Source organism: Phlebotomus papatasi, unplaced genomic scaffold (genome assembly GCF_024763615.1).
Source record: "Phlebotomus papatasi isolate M1 unplaced genomic scaffold, Ppap_2.1 HiC_scaffold_54, whole genome shotgun sequence".
Lineage (NCBI taxonomy): Eukaryota > Metazoa > Arthropoda > Insecta > Diptera > Psychodidae > Phlebotomus > Phlebotomus papatasi.
In genome coordinates, this window is record NW_026604737.1 from 92,991 (window position 1) to 106,162 (window position 13,172).

At 31.9% G+C, this 13,172-nt stretch overlaps 1 protein-coding gene across 2 annotated transcripts in view; it reads left to right on the forward strand.

Moving 5' to 3' along the window:
- LOC129809268 (uncharacterized) overlaps nt 1-13,172 on the forward strand; it is a 48,434-nt gene that overhangs the window by 21,355 nt on the left and 13,907 nt on the right. The window lies entirely within an intron of this gene.

Consider the following 13,172-nt stretch of genomic DNA (forward strand, 5'->3'; position numbering starts at 1 on the left):
GCGCATTTCCTCTCCTTGGGCTTTTATAAAAGAGTGGAAGAAGAGTGATTTGTAGTGATTTCCTCAAAGTGGCATTTATCCATTTTGCTGCTCCTCTGTTTTCACCCTCAAACTTGCGGTATGTGGCTGAAGAATTGACCCAAATGGATGATTCACCTCAAATGGAATTTTAACTGGAGGGTTTTTGGCGTTTATTGGATGGATCTGCGCCTTTTGTTGGAAATAAATTGGGGAACATATCGCAGGTGAAGAATGTCATGATGGAGAAGAAGGAGAGAATTAGATTGATTTAACCACCCAAATATTTATTTTATTAGTTCATTCTCTTGAAATTCCTTTTTTTCACCTTTTGGCATTCTTCGGAAATACGAAGAGAATGGAAAGTTTTGAAGCTTTTGGAAGGAATGTTGATAATGGCATAGAACATCAGGTAGTAGGGGAATCTGGGGTAAAATGTGACAAAACGGATATTTTATTTTTTGTGAGCTTCAAATGTGAGGTGCTCAACAATTCTACATTTTAATTTGATTTGGTTCTCATAAATGAAGTTTCGCTAATTTTCATCCTGATTAATCATTTTTGAGGAAAAACTTAATAAAAAATCCTAAATCCATTGTTTTTTGGACACCGGTGTCCCACTCGTCCTTAAAGGTTTATACTATGGGGGTTTTCTAAAACAAACAAAAAATTCGTCTTCAGCAAACAAAATCTTTTTAAAATTCTTAGGATGAGGTAATCAGGGTAGTTAGCTTCCGAATACGCCAGCCTTCGGTTATTGCATTGTTCTGTTGTCTTCCCAAAACAAAACCTAATTAAATATTTTTTTTTAGATTCCTTAGAAAAAAATCCTAAATGAATTGAAAAAGATCTCGTTCGAGAGCAGATCGTCTGCCCCTAGTATAATTAATAGAATTTAATTTTTGTTTTTGCAAGAAAACAGAACAATGCAATAACCGAAGGCTGGCGTGTTCAGAAGTTGCCCCCTATTATAATGCATAAATTTTGGAAAACAAGTGAGTTAATATTGATATCTTCTATTAGACAAGAAAAATAATAGACAAAGAATATTACAAGCGTCATTACATTGTTTTTCTTCAAAACTAAGTGAAGACTGACACTAAAGAAAATTCAAATTTCGAACAGGAAATATTCCTCTCGTTCTGCAATAATCTTTCCGATTTTAGAGTTCTCTCCAATTGAGTTTTTTTTTCTGTACTGATTCGACGGTATATCAGAAAGAACCTAAAAATCCGTTGGATGTTCGAACGTTTAAACTGAACGTAACTGAACGAGAGGACATTTATTTTAATGAAATTGCAATGCAAACGTTCTGCCATCCTGAAAATCCACAAAACTACACACAAAATTCACTTTTTGTAGCAAAGTTTACACGGTTTACACGCTGTTCTGTTGTTGACATTGTTGACGATTGACGTCAAGATTACGGCAAAATTCGAAAGGGAAGAACCATCAGTGCTAAAGTAGCGAGTACGTGAACTTGCACTTTAGACTTCCGGTAGATTTTCGAATAGGTTTGGCTTGGCTTCGAAAGGTTATTACTGAACGGAGCCACTCAGTCACCTCCGCGGACAAAATAAAAATTTCTTTCCTTTGGCTTTCGAAACCGATCTTCTAATTTTTTTTAAATTTTTAATTCCCGCTGTGACTATAGTGAAGCGATTTGGGATAGCAAAGAAATTTTTACAGTTTTCCTACACGGAGAAAAAAATAAGCTACGATTAACTTTTTTTCGTCATAACTTTAACATTTTTCGGGTGTAAAAATATATCAACATTTTTTAATGTTAATTTTACACCTTTTGAGGGTAAAATCAACATGGAAAAAGGGTAACTTTAACCCATAATACACCTAAAAAGGATAATATTTACACCGATTTCGAATCAATACTGTAGGGTAAAATTAACATTTTCGGAATGTTATTTTAACTTTTTCGGATTTTTCTCAGTGTACACAAAGCGTAAACAATTTGCTTCAACATGCCAGGTATTAACGAAAACTTTTTACTTCTTTTAGTGTTAGAATTTTTCTTACAGTAGTGTGTGAAATTTTTGGAAATTTGACACAAAATTTGTATTTTGATATTTTTGATTTCTATTTGATTTCTGATGCTATTTTGTACGTGACGTGTGAAACTGATTTACTTCAAAATGCTCCATTTTGATGAAAATCTCTCATATATGAAAATATTTTAACGTAATCATCTTTAGTATATTTTTTAAAGTAAGAAAATATTAAGTTCATTCTTTTAATAAATTAATATCTTTAATATAAATATTCGGAAATTTGTAGTCAATTCAATCATCTTCAGTAAACTGATGTACCAAAGATTTCGTCAATGTGCTTGTAATTACTGACTTCAATGATGATGAGTCTCTTGAAAACACTATAAAATCAATAATATTTTGTCAGACAATTAAAACTTCATAAGTAATATCACAAGGTTTAATGTCCTTTTAATATACATTTATTTGAGGCTTTATCATTCTTCATTGCTGTTCCGAAATATTCTCTGAATATTCTTTCTATGTATTTTTAAACAACCAACACGCTGAACAAAAAAAAATGAAGAATGAAAAGAATTTTTGAGTAGAATTTTTCTTAGTCTTGTTTCTGGGATAAACCAAATATCGTGTTTCTCTATTGTGTTTTGGATTTTTTGTTCGTATATTATCCTCCCCTTTGAGAATCACCCAATTCTTCATTACCTTTTTCGATGGCTCACCTTATTTTGTTGAGAAGAAATGCACACAAAAAGCTGATTGTTCAATCGGTGTTTATTGAAGAATTTTCATAAATTCCCTCTTTTTTTTCACCCAAAGGTGGGAATGTGTGCAATTATCGCTTTTTCCGTGGGATCCATTAATATTTTTTTTTGTTATTGGAAAAAATATGATTAATGAATTGCAAATTTATTCTCTGTTCTTGTAAATACTGACGGTCTCTTCTCTCACATCAAATAAAAATGTTTTCAAAAATAAAATGCTAAATAAATAGGAAAAGAAATAAATTTGTGTAAATTTGCAATTTCTGTGAAAGGAGAATTCTTAATAATTTCTGATGAAAGATGTTTTATGAGAATTTTCACCCCATTTCATGTTTTTCTTTTGAAAAAAAAATGAAATAACGAGTCTTTGTATTTTTCTTTCTGATAAATGAAATGACTGTTATAACCGCAAAAAAGGTTTTTCCCTGGTTTGGTCTTTCGGTTTGGAGTTGAACTTTTGTATAGTTGAATTTTAAATAAAGTCATATTCCACGTTTAGTACCATTTCCGGTGACAAGGAAGTGGGTGGTGGTCACACCACAAATTTCCAAGGAAATTTTCCATCGCGAAAAGCATAATATACTTGGACGAATTTCAATACAATGTAAAACTGTGATGATGGGCTGAGAAAAAGAGTTCAATGGAAGGGGGATATAATGCCTTTTTTTTTAAGTCAACTTCTAGGTATAGGAGAACAAACTCGAGGCTTGCGTGGAATTTCAATATTTACTCTAAAATTTACAATCAATTTGTGACACTGAGAGTGGAACTGATATGGAAATTCGCGTTTACTTTCAATGAAGAGGAGAATACATGAGAGGGAAAATTTAATGTGTTTACAATGTTAATCATGAGTGTAATAAATGGATTGTGACATAAAAGGCAAAAAAGCATATTTATTATGTCAATTGTGTCAATATATGACTTTTTTTTAAAGACCATTCTTTGACATTATGTTGATTGCGAGAGAAAAAAAATATATCGTGATTTATGTTTACACAAAAACAGAAAATTTGTGCCATTTTTTAAGATATTTTATTTCGGATTAATACGTATTATTTTCTGATAAATGAAGAAATTACTTAAAATATTATGAAGTTATAAAAATATAGAATTTATATATAAACTACATGTAAGAAGAAACTACTTTAACCCTAACAGATCTGCAACGAATATGATAAGCCAATTTCCTGTAATGAATCAAAAAAATAAAACACATGATGTATTTTTTGGTCCTAAAAACCTTGGAAATATATTTTTATATTGGCAAAATTACAAAATTACTCATATTAAGAAGTTTAATTTTAGAAAATTAAGCACTATGCAAATCAACCGTAAAAAAGTGAATTTCATCAGCATAATATCGAATTTGAGCTATGCTACTCAATTTATCACTTTAAATAAACTAAAATTTTCAAGCAAATTTAGGAAAAGACAAAATTAAATAGGCTTTTTTTTTACCTGGAGGACCGTCTTTGATGTCAGGGGAAGTAGTGCACTTTAATTGGGGCAGCTTTAAAATAGAGTTTTTTCTCCTATTTTAAATTGAAACTGGATATTATTGTAATTTTGCACAGCAAAGCACTTGCGAAGCTCAAATATAGTGTCGGCCATAAGTTTCTTGACAAATTTATGTTCAAAAAACATCAATTAATTTCTGAAGGAGCATAGGTTCAAAATATTACAAAAATCAATCGCATATTGAGAAAAATTGTAATAATGGTTGGGTTATTATTTATAATTATGGTCGGGATTGAAGGATGAGGCACTTTTTACGGACAGAAAATCAACAATAAAAATGAAACTGGTAATGAAATTTATTGCGCCACTAGAGGAAAGTACTCTCCCTTGGAACGTTCATGCCTTCGAATAATGTGAATTTCTTTTACTTTTCCTAAAAGATTTCCACATGATTGTCACATAATTATCAATAATTAATAATAAGCTAACTAATATTTAATAGAAATGTTTAAGTCTCTTAGGAAAACTTAAAGAAAATTCACATTATTCGAAGTTATGTAAGTTCGAAGGGAGAGTACTTTCCCCTATCTATCACTAACTGGTTTATTGCGCCACTGAGATCCCCAAATCCAATCTGGCTAAAAGGTTACAGATTTACTTTTTTTTAACATGTTTTAAGTAAAACTAAAACCTTTTATTCAGATTGGGCATGCTTATCCATGAAATCCAACACTGAGAAAAAATAGGCTGCGATTAACTTTTTCTCGTCATTACTTTAACACATTTTGGGTGTAAAAATATATCAACATTTTTTAATGTTAATTTTATACCTTTTTAAGGATAAAATAAACATGAAAAAAGCGTAACTTTAACCCATAATACACCTAAAAAGGGTAATATTTACATCGTTTTCGGATCAATACTGCAGGGTAAAATTAACATTTCCGGAACGTTATTTTAACTTTTTCGGATTTCTCTCAGTAAAGAAGTAATCCAACCATTCTTACCGCTTTTCTTAATTTGCGATTGATTTTTGAAATGTTTTAGGCCTGCGTCCCTTCAGGAACCAACTGATTCTGAATTTTTTAAGCAGATAATCATAAGGTCGCACTATTAGAGATGCCTAATGCGGTTATCAACTCTCTGAGTGGGTCTGCCAATAGCGTTTTCCAAATGTACTCGTGCCTCATTAGCATAAATTTGGACGATTTTGCACATTCTGTCATGATTTTGCATAAAAAGAATAGCCTCAAAGCTCAATTTCAAAGCCTCCCCATTTCAAATATCCCCCACTTTCCCCTAACATCAAATATTTAAGTTTTCTACTGGGTAAAATTTAATAATTTATGTTTCCAGCTCACCTTTCAGATCAGAAAAATTTCCTTCGGGAACTGGATTAAACCTCCAGTCTAAATCCCATGTTACCACCATCATCAAATGGCTCTATCGTTTTCCTCAAACTTATACGTTAAAAATTTTCTAAAATGAAGATTTTTTTGTTTTATCGATCTATTTATACTATTTATTTATTTTTTCTTGTAATTTGTTCCTCTACTTTTAAAGTGACTGGACATCTCTCCCATGTTCTAAAAATTGATGGAAAAATTATTCACAAAAAAGTGAAAAATTTCTTTTTCTGACGCAAATCTCTTGGAATTTCAGGAATTATTATTCAAATAATCTATAGAATTCTTTCATATAGTGATAAAGCTCTCAGACACGATGTAACACCATCTCTTTTTTGCCATTTCAATCCACCTACTCATGTCCACAAAGATGTCTCGTGCGTCTAACACTCATTTGGATTCTTTTTTTTTCTCAATTTTGCTCAAGATTCCTCAAACAGGTTCCAATTAATACTAATAAATAATTCAGGATCATATTTTGTGCAAACAGCTTAACTTTCCATTTGAAAATTTTCTCCATGTGGTAATTTGTGTGATTTATAGAGACAAGAAAACACCTCTAGGATGTGAGTCAATTAATAAATGATATGGAAGAAATATTAACATTAGTATTTCAAGATACATATTCTGTAAAAAGAGCAAAAAAAAAACTTTTCTCCTACATTGTTGTGGTTAGTTGAAGAGTTATATTTTAGGTCAATATTCACCAGCAATGGATATGAATAATTAGTTTATTAAAATTCTCAATGAATTTTTATATTGCTTCCTGTATTAAAACCATTAAAACTATCTTACTGCTTCCTGAATATTTTTAAACTTATTTTTGCCTTTAGTAAAATTTCCCCAACTAATTGAAATTTCTATCTTAAATAATTTTATTGGGTTCATAATAATAATAAATTGGGAATTCTAATGGATATAAATCTAATAAAGAAATACGTATAAATGATTAACTGATATCCGAATTGCAGCCTAACAAATATCGTATATATGATATTAATAATTTTACCGTCTCATCCAGTTGAATAATAATTTGTTATAAAATCTCTTGAGGTAGTGTGGTGATTTCCATCTTTATTCGACGCCAGAGAGTCTCTTGAGTGTGTTTATATCGTTCATATGGTGTTTTTCGCCCACAGAGAAACTCCTATCGTGGTAAAATTGGTCCAACACCAACAAGCGATATATGCCATCATCGAGTTTTCCATTTAAATTAGGAATTCCAATCATATTCTTAATATATTAATATTCAAATGACACAAATTATCGTGAATCTCAAATCACCAACTTAAGAAGTGCTGCTGCAGAAAAAAAGGCCACTTCAATAGTAATCTTTTAAACAGGTTTCTGCATATTTTGATTTTTATATTGTTGCTTTCATCACCCAGTGTCATAAAAGCATTTTTTTTTATTTTAATATACATATTTCAAATTAGCGTATTTTTTCTATTTATTCTTGTTTTGAAGAGTATTATTTCGAAATAATAAATATTATGCCCACAGCACAATAAGTTTTGTTTGGAAAACAAGTTTTTGACATTTCAATGAGAGTGAATGAAAATTAAATCTAGTCGTCTCGTTCATTCTCGTAGGCAATTCAACATATAAACAGAAAAATCAATATTTCGAATAAAAACATTTGAAAGTTTTAAAAATAAAAATTTTAATACCTCAAAAACAATTTTCAGTCTAAACCGTTTTGTCGTTCAGTAGACTCTCGTTAATCAGTTCTTTTTTTTAAATCGGGATACTTTTTTATTTGAGCGTCAGTTAAATTTTAGAAGAGTTAGTTGTCATTTTATAATTTTCAAGCCCGAATTTTTCTCTACTTCCGATGCATATGACATTTTAGTCCCAATCCCAAATGTCCGAATTTGAAAGAGTTTATTATAAATGACAAAATCTCTTTGATGTCTATAGGGGACACTGGGGCAAAATTAGTCACGCATGGTGTTAGATATTGGGATGTTATAGTTTGCCTTACAAGGAAACCATAATTTTATCGAAGTAAACACCTCACTTCCTTTTTTTTAATATTTATAAGCCTGATACTATTTTTTGTGAATTATACGTAATGAAAAATTTCATTTGATGACTAATTTTGCCCCAGTCTCCCATAATGCAATCTATTTTCCTATATCTGAGTCCAAATTCACAGGCGTAACCAGATAAATTTTTGAATGGTTTACCGGTTAATATATTCTATAAAGATAATTCTGTCTCACTGCTTAAAAGAAGGAAAAGTGTCTCGGATTAATACAAAATGGTGTGTTGTACGAGATAATTGGTTTTGGAGTCCATGGCTAAATTTCCGATTAACCTCGACAAACAAAATGGACAGTAACCAATGATCAGTTGTGATTGTTTACGTTTGAGAATTTGACCTCTGATATGACAATTGTATTTACTAAATTTACTTTAATTTACTAAGGGAGTTTTATAATATTTAAAGACTTTAAAGATCAATTGGTGGAGTAAAGTTTTTCAACTTAAACTATTTTTCCGGACAAGTTGGTAAAATACTTATACGACAATGCGTAATGCAAATGACGATAAATTATTTTATCCATACAGCAACGTGCGTATTTCAATCTGTTTCACTTATATTCATCTCTTAATGAGACTAAATAAAAATCGTAATTTTCTCTCGACATCGACGAGTTATTATATAACATTCCCAATGTGGTTTGTAAGAATTTAAGAAAAAATGCGTTTCAATAGCAAGAAAAATAATAAAAATATCACGTGTCCGAATGTTGTTTTGATAGAAAGATTAATCAGAAACTGCACAAAATAGGAAGATGAGTCTTTTGTATAAGAAAAATTAAAAGAAGAAGTGTTATAAATTATGTTTTCGGGGCTCTATTTGGCAAAAGTGTTTTATTCTCATTTTTTTCTGAGATGTAATTTGTTTCTAATGAGATTTTAATTCGTGCCTCCGGATTCTGAGGCTGGGTCTCTCCTCAACACTGAAAATTCCCCTGCAAAACCCGCCTAATCATTAAAGACATGATTATTATCTTCTCGGTCGCAGTGTCTTTCAATTTGTATCTCTATAAGTGAGAAGATTATAGGTGAAGGTTTGTGAGTTTTCAGTAGAAATGAAATGTAAATATATTTCTTTTATTTGAATCCATTTTCATTATCACCATCGTATGAATAGTGTATGTGGGTATGGGGTTTTCTTTGAGAAATAACCATCAAATTCATTGGGAAACTGACAAAGATGAGTGCAATTATGTAAAATAGTCCCATGCAGAAGTGTTTTGTGTGATTTATTGTTATTTAAAATTGCATTTTCCTCATACGAGTAATTATTTCTTCGAGCAACTGAAAAAGTGCTAAATAAATTATTGAGGTATGACTATGTAATTTTTAGCTATGATTCTTTTAATAATCACAGGTTCTTTGAATCTGTTTACTGACCTGTGTAACATGTGTAGGGGAAATCTGGGGAAAAATAAATATGGGATAATTGTATGCAATGATTTTTATGTTTGCTGGACTTTATGTCAACCATTTGTTCAGTGGATAAGATTAACTACAGTATCTATAAATTTATGAGAGACTGGGGTAGAATTAGCCACCAAATGAAATTTTTCATTTCGTATAATTTGTAAAAAAAAAAATGTTTTTATGATGCTGATAAATATTTCTATGAATAGTAAAGGAAGTATATATACATATTTAGAATAAAGTGTGGTTTCCCCAATATTCCTTCGAAGGCAAACTTTTCCCTATGTTTAATCTATCTTGTAATAAAACCATTTTAAGCAATTGGAAGTGAACTTAAAATATGTATGGCACCTTTAAAATAAGGCTGTTTCTCCTAATTATAAACGAAATAGGTCCTTTTCATAATTTAATTTAGTTCTACAAACCAATTGTGAAGCTGAATTGTATGATGATAGGGATCAGTTCTACTTAAAAATTGGAGAAAAAAGCTTAATTTTAAAGCTTCTCTAATTCAAAGGTACACCATTTCCCACTAAAGTGAAATTGATCCGATGATATAATCACAGTTCTCATAAATTAGAAATTTAATTAATTTAAATTCATCACCGAGTGATACTTTAAAATGAGTGAAATGGAAGTTTTACCCATCAGTAATCATTTTTCTAATAAATTTCGTGGCTAAATTTTTTCCATATTTTCCAATTTTTTTACCAAAGACTCCTGGAATATTTCACGCTGAAGTGTCTCCTGTGACATGCAGAGAATGACTTTGTGTCTTAAATTGTGCTTTCTTGCAGAAAGTTGCCTCCATTGTGTTATACAGGTTTCAGAAGTTTCAGGTTTTAGCCTAGTTTGCGAAAGCCTCCTAAAATTCTAATAAAGCAATTTTTGTGGTTTTTTAAAATATAATGATAAAACTAATCTTAACTTAAAATTTTGTCAAACTTCTTTTCTGAGAACACATCAAAGAAGTTAAGCCATATGGATAAAGTTTTATACGGGTTTCAGGCCTAAGGTTTAGCCAAATGACTTAACTGCTTTAATCTCTTATCTATCACGATTTTTTTGGAAACACTTAACTTAGGAATGGATTATTAAAGATGAATGACCTATTATAGGCTCTTAAAAAGCAATGAAATTGCTCGCTATTTAGGATTTTGAGACCTTCGGGAACTTGGCTAAACTTCTTCTAGTCTGAAGCCCGCTTTAAGTCTGAAGCCCGTATTAGGTGCATTCCTACCAGGTTGACGTTGAGAACGCATCCGTTCTCTTTGGGCAAAGGGTTCTATTTAGTCAATATTATATGGCTTTCTTTCTCAAAGTATATGCTTAAGTGTTGATTTCCTTAAAATAATCGAATTTCATAGGACATTTTACTTTCATAATTTCAACGTTTTTTTTAAGAAGATAATTTTTATTTAATGAGTCTTTCGAAAGGATATCTGGTGCGGTGTCAGCCAAAATCCCGAACGCCAAAATTTCGAAAAGGCCAAAATCCCGAATTTTCAAAATCCTGAAAGGGATGAAATTGTATGGAGGAAAATGTTTAGAATAATTTCATAAGACACAGAAGATTTCCCTTTGCCTCCAGCAAGCGCGGGTACAATCGTGGGAGTAGCTGTGGCACTTTTAAGAATTCGGGATTTTGGCTTTCAGGATTTTGGCCCATTATTCGGGATTTTGGCTGACACCGCACCAGATATCCTTTCGAATATATGGTATATTCGAAATATGAAAGAGATTTCTGACTCGACTCGCAAAGTTGTGAGTTCGAGTCGATATCTCATACCGTTTCAATTTTTTGATATGGATCAAAAGGCTGGAAAATCCTCAAGCCATTGAATATATTTCCACCGTGTCCACACATTTTATGTCTCATACATAATTTCACACTGAAGGCTAGTGCTTTAGTTTTGAAAATGCTGGGCGTTTTTAAGATCACTGAGAAAAAAAGAGGGTGCGATCAACTTTTTTTCCTCAGAACTTTAACACTTTTTAGGTGTAAAAATATATCAACATTTTTTAATGTTAATTTTACACCTTTTTAAGGGTAAAATTAACATGAAAAAGGGTAACTTTAACCCATAATACACCTAAAAAGGGTAATATTTACACCGATTTTGGATCAATACTGCAGGGTAAAATTAACATTTCAGGAATGTTATTTTAACTTTTTCGGATTTCTCTCAGTGATAGAGCAGAAAGAATTACAAGAATTACAAGACCTTTCAAAAAAATCCAAATTTAACCAAATCCATTGAAAATTATACCCTCCAGGGTGGTTGAACTTTGACCTTGAATGCCCTTCCGGTGATAGGTGTCAATGGATTAATGTTTAGCTGAACTACCTCCAAACCAAAACATACCCAAAAACGAACGAAATCGCCAAGGCCAATTTTGACATTAAGTCAAAAAACATGTTTTTTTTGGAGGGATGGAAGGGGTGGAGGCTGGAGGCTGGAGGGTAATTTGGGTAAATTAGTTTGCTAGAAAATGTTGACTTGTGGGGATTACCGAAGACCGGAATATCTCTTACCACTTGGAAGCCAGGATAGTGAGAAGTCGAAAAAAATCTGGATTGTGGGCACTGCTCTCCCGTGGAGTTCAAGCAGTTAAAATAGATAAAGCTGCTTTATGGATTCTCTAACTTTTTTAATTCAATTGTTCTTTTATTTGCTTGAATGGAAAAAATATGAAAAAAAGACTTTAAAAAGTAGTTTTTCCCCAATGTCAAGGATATTATTACTCTCTAGGTCTAGTGCTTGCATCATTGTGTTATTTTTTTTTGCAGTAAAAATTCAATTTACTCTTCATAAAAGATTGATCTATACATTATTATATTCCAATGCCCAGCCCATTTTCAAAACTAAAGCAACTACCTAACCTTCAATGTGAAGTATGGATGAGTGATAAAATGTGTGGAAACACATTCAATGGCTTGAGGAAATGAAAATTTCATGATAAGAAGGAATTTAATTGAGAATTATGTGAAAATGTTGTAGAATTATATTGATTGTTTTCCAAGAATAGGAAAATTTCTAGTGCCCTTTCTTGGAGAGAATTGTTTCTTAAAACAATTCTCTAAAAGCTTCTCTAAAAGCTAAAAAAAACTTAAAAATCGTAACAAAAAAAAAGAGTTTAATTGGCTTTGTGTGCGAGGAAATGAAGCTGGACAATGGAGTAAAAAGTTTGTTGTATGACGAATTGGTTTGATGAGGGAAAATCCCAGAGGTATAAAGGGCGAAAATTCTCCTGACTAATTCCCGTTTCCCCACAGCGGAAATCACTCGCTTATATTGTGTCTAAAATGTCGCAGAAAGAGCAAGTGTCGTAAATTTCCACAACAATTTCCGCTTTAGCTCATATTTATCCAAATATTATGATTTTGCAGTCGTGTTAGCAGAAAATAATGCTCACTAATTCAACACACTACTTTCTGATCCTGCTTTGTGTGGTGTTTGTTCTTGGGGCTGCGGCCCAAAACAGTTCCTACTCAATTAGGTGAGATTCTTAATAATCTCACCTACTATAATCCTAATAAAATTTCATGTCGTCCGATCGAGCTCAAATTTGGCCAAAATGTGTTTCATCACTTCCTGATCACGAATATGTGGCTAATTTACTTTCCCGGCCGGCCGCTCTTTGGAGCTTAATAGCTCCTAAACTAAAAAAGATATCGTCTTGCGGTTTTCGGAAATGGTTATATATCGTATTAAAATTGCAACTTGGTGCATTGACCCCCCTTTCCACCATTTTGAATACCCCCCTTTTTTGTTTTCTCAATGGCTCCGCCCCTATGGCATCGATCGGGCTCAAATTTTAGTATGTTATAGATGGGTCTTACAGCTTTCGATCAATACCAAACCTAAGGACCTCCGACCCCCCTGACCCGAGCTATAAAGGTCCAAAAAAATTTCTTAAAATGGCCATAACTCCGGTTCTAATTGTCAGAATTTAAAAAGTGAGGGCGTTTCAAAAAGCTCTCGTAAAATTCCACTTCCCTTTCTACCATCGTAAGTTCATAAAACCACCGCTAGGAGCGCTATTTTTAAAGATTTTTCAAT